At 47.4% G+C, this 7,861-nt stretch overlaps 3 non-coding genes across 3 annotated transcripts; all 3 read left to right on the forward strand.

Annotated features, from left to right (window-relative positions):
* The first annotated feature begins 4,180 nt into the window (after positions 1 to 4,180).
* Positions 4,181 to 4,253, forward strand: TRNAV-UAC (transfer RNA valine (anticodon UAC)). Its single transcript has one exon. It is a non-coding gene; the product is annotated as a tRNA-Val (tRNA).
* Positions 4,254 to 4,531: 278 nt separating this feature from the next.
* On the forward strand, positions 4,532 to 4,604 carry TRNAV-AAC (transfer RNA valine (anticodon AAC)). The gene has a single exon. It is a non-coding gene; the product is annotated as a tRNA-Val (tRNA).
* A 1,097-nt stretch (positions 4,605 to 5,701) lies between these two features.
* TRNAV-AAC (transfer RNA valine (anticodon AAC)) lies at positions 5,702 to 5,774 on the forward strand. Its single transcript has one exon. It is a non-coding gene; the product is annotated as a tRNA-Val (tRNA).
* The last annotated feature ends 2,087 nt before the right edge of the window (positions 5,775 to 7,861 follow it).

Here is a 7,861-nt window from a genome sequence, read left to right on the forward strand (position 1 = left end):
CTAGGCCGTGGTATTTCAAATATGAGTATAGTAGGCCTTGGGGCTAGTAGTATAGTAATATGTGAAATACCACGGCCTAGTATAGTCATACCAAGGCCTACTGTAATAACTCCATTTTTAACAACTAGCATCTTGTTTCACAAAAAACAAACTGTTGAAACTAGAAAGAAACTTATTTTTTAGACAAGTTTCAACAGTTTGTTTTTCATGAAACCAGATCCAAGTTGGTAAAACTAGAGTTATTACACTAGGCCTTGGTATGACTATACTAGGCCGTGGTATTTCACATATGACTATACTAGGCCTTGGGTTGGTTTTTAACATGTATTTACCCATCAGTGTGTGTGAGCGGCGCAAACAACATTAATGAAACTTTTTAATGGTGAACCACAAATGTAAATTTATTTTTAATCAAAAAAAGTAAACCAAAAAATTATTTTTTACGGCGTTTGGGGGCAGATGGTTTCAATTTGGGGGTGTGCAGGGAATATGCAACACTTGAAGTTGAAGACGGTGTTTGAGGGGAAGGGGCAACAAAACTTGTGGGGGAAGGTAGTCCAGTTAAGGGAATTAAACTAGGAACACTTGGAGGAGAGGAAATCTGTTCAGGTACATTAGTTGTAATGGCATGTCGCCGTAGGCTTGTGTGCCTGGACCGACTTTGGCCCAATGCCCGCCTTGATAGATTTCGCCTTGAACTAGGGGCAAATATTGAGTGTAGGTCCCCCGTCTGCTGGTGTGGCTGCTGCTGCTGCTGAGGTGGCGGCTGCTGCTGAGGTGGCGGCTGCTGCTGAGGTGGCTGCTGCTGCTGGTGTGGCTGCTGCTGCTGAGGTGGCTGCTGCTGCTGGTGTGGCTGCTGCTGCTGAGGTGGCTGCTGCTGCTGAGGTGGCGGCTGCTGCGGTGGTGGCTGCTGCTGCTGCTGTGGTGGCTGCTGCTGAGGTGGTTGCTGCTGCTGCTGAGGTGGCTGCTGCTGCTGAGGTGGCTGCTGCTGCTGCTCTTCGTTGGCAGTGCTCGTCCTTGCAGGAGGACTGGTGGCGGCAGTGATGGTCCAGGTTTGCAGAGTGGTGGTGGCAGGGCTAGTACATGTTGTTGTAGCGGCAGGGCTGTTCCATGTTTGCCTAGTGGTGGCTGAGCTCCACGCATGCATGGGAGTGGCGGTGGTGCTCCAGACAGGAGCAGCGCTTGCCATGGTGGTGTCGGTGAAGTGACCAGCTGCACTCAGACTTGTGGTGGTGTAACGGTGGGTGTCCTGGCTTTGAATAGAGGTGTCCGTGCAGTGGTATGCAGCACAAGTCGGTAGTGAGGTGAAGCGAGTCAATGGTGGCACAGGTGGAAATGACACCACTGACTGCTGACCGTACCGATTATGCTGCATAGCCTGCAAGAAAGCATTGTTGCAGGCCTGCAGCACATTCAGCTGTTGCTCAGGACTAAGGTGTTCCGCCATGCCCTTTTCAATCTTACTAAAAAAATGGTGTGCTGGTCTGTTGAGGTCGGCCTCCAGACGGTCAAGGCGCTGTTCTACAGAATTGAAGCGGTGTTCAAAGTGGTTAAAACCACGTTCCATGAGTGCAAAACCGCTTTCAACTCTGTCGGACAGTGACTTGAGGCTGGAATTAAAGGCCTCGCTCAAATGCATAAACTCGGGCAAGACATTCCTGTCCAAGGCCCTCTGCTGCTGGCAGGTAGTGCCCGCATAACCAGTGGCAGAGACCTGGGACAGGGGAACACCTGATGGCCCAGCTTCCTGGTCACCAGCTGTGTGTGTGGCTGACCTGCAAGGTGCTTCCTGGCTGTCGGATGGCTGGGACGGGTCAGAGGACGTCCGAGGAAGGACCGCTCCAGGGCCAGGTTGCAGGGTGCTGCTCCAGGTGCTGTGGAATAAAGGAAAATCATTACTACCATGCCTTTACAAGAAGCATCAGCTGTGGATTAGAAAAACACAGATTAATAAAAATAAAAACCCAAAATTTATAATACTTACGATCTCGTGGCAAGGACCGGTCTTAGGAACTGCAACGCGTGATAGTGACGGTATCTAGTTCTGGTCCTTGACGCAGCTCCACTGCGAACCTGGCCCTCAGCACGAACATCACTGTTGAAGCGGTCCTTGATCGAACGCCAACGTGTTCGTACTTTGTCCACTGTTGTTAAAAAAAAAACAGTGCCGTCAAGGACAACAGTCACTGCGGCACAATATAGCAATACAATACTCAAAGCAGTCACTGTAGACCCCGATGACACTGTTGGGTTTCCTGCTAGAATACACCTAGCACGAAACCCAACAGTGCCGTCAAGGACAACAGTCACTGCGGCACAATGTAGCAATACAATACTCAAAGCGGTCACTGTAGACCCCGATGACACTGTTGGGTTTCCTGCTAGAATACACCTAGCACGAAACCCAACAGTGCCGTCAAGGACAACAGTCACTGCGGCACAATGTAGCAATACAATACTCAAAGCAGTCACTGTAGACCCCGATGACACTGTTGGGTTTCCTGCTAGAATACACCTAGCACGAAACCCAACAGTGCCGTCAAGGACAACAGTCACTGCGGCACAATGTAGCAATACAATACTCAAAGCAGTCACTGTAGACCCCGATGACACTGTTGGGTTTCCTGCTAGAATACACCTAGCACGAAACCCAACAGTGCCGTCAAGGACAACAGTCACTGCGGCACAATGTAGCAATACAATACTCAAAGCAGTCACTGTAGACCCCAATGACACTGTTGGGTTTCCTGCTAGAATACACCTAGCACGAAACCCAACAGTGCCGTCAAGGACAACAGTCACTGCGGCACAATACAGAGCAGGGAAATACTCACTAAACGCCTTTTTGGAGGATGCTGTGGCGCTGTCCCAGCCATCCATCAACGCTGCGGCCACCTCATTCCATAGCCGCCGGGTCACCACAATGTCCTTGTGCAGCCGGTCACGGCTGTCCCACAACGGCGAACGCTCCTGGACCAGGCTGATGAGCTGCTCATTATCCAGGTAGATGTCTTCATCCCGTTGTGGAACCAAGACAAAACACATTCATTAGAATAATCAAATTTAAATTGAATAAAAAGTTACAAAAAAAGAAACATAAAAAAGAGTAAAAATAGAAGATAAAAAATAAAGAACATTACAAATCATTTGATACATACATTCCGTATCACCACCGGGACTTGGCTTCGCTGCTCCTGCTCTTCGCCCTCACTAGTCCATTCCGCAGAAGATGATGATGATGACGATGTCTTAGAAAAGTAGAAAAAAACGTAAGAGATTTGGAGAAGCAGCAGATATACTTACCAGATGCACGAAAATAATCACCTCACGGTCTGCTTGCGCCAATTCCTGCCGCGATGGGGAATACTCGGATTCTGAAGACATACTGCATGTAAAAATAATAAAAATCATTAGTACATACATAATTTAAAAGGACAGGCATATAATGTAATATACTCACATTCTTCGCTGATCAGATGGGTTCCTTGTTGACTGTCTGCTCTCCAATCTGTCAGTGTAGTAGTGGCAGAGTTTTGGCAGGCACCTCCTTTATATAGACTTTTTTTTTTTGACTTTAGAAGATTATAACTAGTACAACAAGTGGACACTACCAAAAAAACGCAGCGCTAAAAAAACGCTTACATGCGCATGCCAGTGCGCACGTATGCGCATCCATAGGCTATAATGGCCATTTTTAGCGCAAAACGTGCGCATACGTGCGCATGCGCTTTTTTGCAGGGCCAAAAAATGCAACATGCTGCGTCTGGAAAATACAAACGCACACCCCAAAAAAACGCAGCGCATGAAAATCGCATACGAGCGCTTACCAGCGCGCAGGTATGCGCACCCATGTTAAATATAGGGGAAAAAACGCATGCGCAGGTATGCGTTTTTTTCCAGCGCAAAAAAACGCAAATGTGAAACCAGCCTTACCCTTTGGTATCCAAGCTTTTGTCTTTCAGTTCTTGATCTCGATTGCTTGTTGTCACCACAGTAAGCGCTTGCATCCGCTTTCTGTAGTGTAGCCGTTATCACGTTCGTCTCACACGCGAAAGGTCCCCAGTTCGAAACTGGGCAGAAACACAGCTTTTTCTCTTGGAAAACGATCTTTTTGACTTTCAGTGCTTGTTCTTTATTGCTTGCCATGACCACTGCATCTTTTGTTTGTTTGAATTGGTTGGTTTCTGTAGTGTAGCGGTTATCACGTTTGCTTTACACGCGAAAGGTCCTCAGTTCGAAACTGGGCAGAAACACAGCGTTCCTCTTGCAAACTAGCGCTTTTGACAATGAGTGCTTGATCTTTAATGCTTGCCATGACCACAGTAAACGCTCTTGTCTGATTACTGTAGTGTAGTGATTGTCCTGTTTGCCATCCTCTGAAGTGTAGTGGTTGTCACGTTCACCTCACACGCGAACGGTCCCTAGTTCCAAACTGGATAGAAGCATGACATTAGGCGTTGATATTAAAGCTTTTGACGTTGAGTCTTTGTTCTCGATGGCTCGTCATGACCACAGTAACCTTCTGCAGCAGGTTTCTGTAGTGTAGTGGTTATCACGTTCGCCTAACACGCGAAAGGTCCCCAGTTCGAAACTGGGCAGAAACACGCTCTTACCCTTTGGTGTCCAAGCTTTTGACTTTCAGTTCTTGATCTCGATTGCTTGCTGTCACCACAGTAAGCGCTTGCAGCTGGTTTCTGTAGTGTAGCGGTTATCACGTTTGACTCACACGCGAAAGGTCCCCAGTTCGAAACTGGGCAGATACACAGCTTTTTCTCTTGGAAAACTATCTTTTTGACTTTCAGTGCTTGTTCTTTATTGCTTGCCATGACCACAGCATTTTTTGTTTGTTTGAATCGTTTTGTTTCTGTAGTGTAGCGGTTATCACGTTCTTTTTACAAGCGAAAGGTCCTCAGTTCGAAACTGGGCAGAAAAACAGCGTTCCTCTTGCAAACTAGCGCTTTTGACAATGAGTGCTTGATCTTTAATGCTTGCCATGACCACAGTAAACGCTCTTGTCTGGTTACTGTAGTGTAGTGATTGTCCTGTTTGCCATCCTCCTGAAAGTTCCCTGTTTTGATCCCGGGCAGAAACATGTGGCTTTTCTTTATTTTGATCACAAACGTATATTGTTGGCTTAATTAGCCTTAGTTAGCATATTCTATTGCTGGTTTAATGAGCATTACTTTTACCAATGTGATTATTTCTACCCGTTTTTGCTTTTGGCAAGCATGTGTGTTTTTGACAGTGTCTAAGTGTTCCTAATTCAAGTAACACCTGATAGGATCAAGGTGCGAAAGCAGGCATCTAGGTGCTTTTTCTTTTTGGCTTTTGGACAAAGGCATGAGAATGTTTTGTGGAGCATGGTTTTGTTTCCCTGTTTGTTCTTTTTCTCCAATAGCCTGACAAATGAAAGGTTCCTGTGTTGCAAAATGCACTTTGTCCTGTCTTCAGACATAGAGGAAGACCTCTTGACTTTGGCTGGCTGTTTTTTTCTTTTTCAAGTTCATTTCAGCATGTTTAAACATCTTTAGCTTTGCATGGAGTTTCTGAAGTGTAGTTGTTGTCACGTTCACCTCACACGCGAACGGTCCCCAGTTCGAAACTGGATAGAAGCATGACATTAGGCGTTGATATTAAAGCTTTTGACGTTGAGTCTTTGTTCTCGATGGCTCGTCATGACCACAGTAACCTTCCGCAGCCGGTTTCTGTAGTGTAGTGGTTATCACGTTCGCCTAACACGCGAAAGGTCCCCAGTTTGAAACTGGGCAGAAACACGCTGTTACTCTTTGGTATCCAAGCTTTTGACTTTCAGTTCTTGATCTCGATTGCTTGTTGTCACCACAGTAAGCCCTTGCATCCGGTTTCTGTAGTGTAGCCGTTATCACTAGAGTTGAGCGAAACGGGTCGAAAAAATTCAAAAGTCGCCGACTTTTGGCAAAGTCGGGTTTCATGAAACGAAACCCGACCCTAGGATGAGGTCGGCCGCGAGGTCGGCGACTTACGCGCCAAAGTCGCGTTTCAAAAGTTTGTTTTGCGCTCTTTTTCAGCCAATCAGGATCCACGGACACTGTGGGCAACGTGATGACCTAGGCACGGGTCACCACCATCTTTCAGAAGGGCATGCAAGTGATTGGCTTGCTTTGGTGGGCGTCACAGGGGGTATAAAAGGGCGTGCACGCCGACCATCATCTTACTTCTGCCGATCTTAGTATATGGAGAGGTTGCTGCTGATTCTGTAGGGAGCGCGTTAGGCAGGGAAGAAGACAAAAAAACTGCTTCTGCTGCTAGCGATTTGGCCTGCACAACACACAAGTCACTGTGTGTGCAGTGCAAGGGGAGGCTATATTGTGGTGCATCAGTGGTGTTGGTTGTTGGGCTGCCTTTTAAGGCTTCCTGACACGCTGACATTGCTGTTTACCCACTGCTCCGCAAACTGCTTTTTTAAAAGCAATCCAATCTCCCTTATCCTCTAGTCACTTTTGTCACAGCTGTGCCATCGAGCGTGTCACATAGCGCTCAGATATCAGTGGGCCTCACACAATCCACAAGTGTCCAGTGTCCAAAAGTGTACTCAGAGATTCAAAATCTCCATTATCCTCTCGTCACTTTGGTCACAGGCAGCTGTGCCATCGAGCGTGTCACATAGCGCTCAGATATCAGTGGGCCTCACACAATCCACAAGTGTCCAGTGTCCAAAAGTGTACGCAGAGATTCAAAATCTCCATTATCCTCTCGTCACTTTGGTAACAGGCAGCTGTGCCATCGAGCGTGTCACATAGCGCTCAGATATCAGTGGGCCTAACACAATCCACAAGTGTCCAGTGTCCAAAAGTGCACGCAGAGATTCAAAATCTCCATTATCCTCTCGTCACTTTGGTCACAGGCAGCTGTGCCATCGAGCGTGTCACATAGCGCTCAGATATCAGTGGGACTCACACAATCCACAAGTGTCCAGTGTCCAAAAGTGTACGCAGAGATTCAAAATCTCCATTATCCTCTCGTCACTTTGGTCACAGGCAGCTGTGCCATCGAGCGTGTCACATAGCGCTCAGATATCAGTGGGCCTCACACAATCCACAAGTGTCCAGTGTCCAAAAGTGTACGCAGAGATTCAAAATCTCCATTATCCTCTCGTCACTTTGGTCACAGGCAGCTGTGCCATCGAGCGTGTCACATAGCGCTCAGATATCAGTGGGCCTCACACAATCCACAAGTGTCCAGTGTCCAAAAGTGTACGCAGAGATTCAAAATCTCCATTATCCTCTCGTCACTTTGGTCACAGGCAGCTGTGCCATCGAGCGTGTCACATAGCGCTCAGATATCAGTGGGCCGCACACAATCCACAAGTGTCCAGTGTCCAAAAGTGTACGCAGAGATTCAAAATCTCCATTATCCTCTCGTCACTTTGGTCACAGGCAGCTGTGCCATCGAGCGTGTCACGTAGCGCTCAGAAATCAGTGGGCCTAACACAATCCACAAGTGTCCAGTGTCCAAAAGTGTACGCAGAGATTAAAAATCTCCATTATCCTCTCGTCACTTTGGTCACATGCAGCTGTGCCATCGAGCGTGTCACATAGCGCTCAGATATCAGTGGGCCTCACACAATCCACAAGTGTCCAGTGTCCAAAAGTGTACGCAGAGATTCAAAATCTCCATTATCCTCTCGTCACTTTGGTCACAGGCAGCTGTGCCATCGAGCGTGTCACATAGCGCTCAGATATCAGTGGGCCTCACACAATCCACAAGTGTCCAGTGTCCAAAAGTGTACGTAGAGATTCAAAATCTCCATTATCCTCTCGTCACTTTGGTCACAGGCAGCTGTGCCATCGAGCGTGTCACATAGCGCTCAGATAACAGTGGG

This window comes from Dendrobates tinctorius, unplaced genomic scaffold (genome assembly GCF_039654945.1).
Source record: "Dendrobates tinctorius isolate UK_male_01 unplaced genomic scaffold, ASM3965494v1 ptg000332l, whole genome shotgun sequence".
Classification (NCBI taxonomy): Eukaryota; Metazoa; Chordata; class Amphibia; order Anura; family Dendrobatidae; genus Dendrobates; species Dendrobates tinctorius.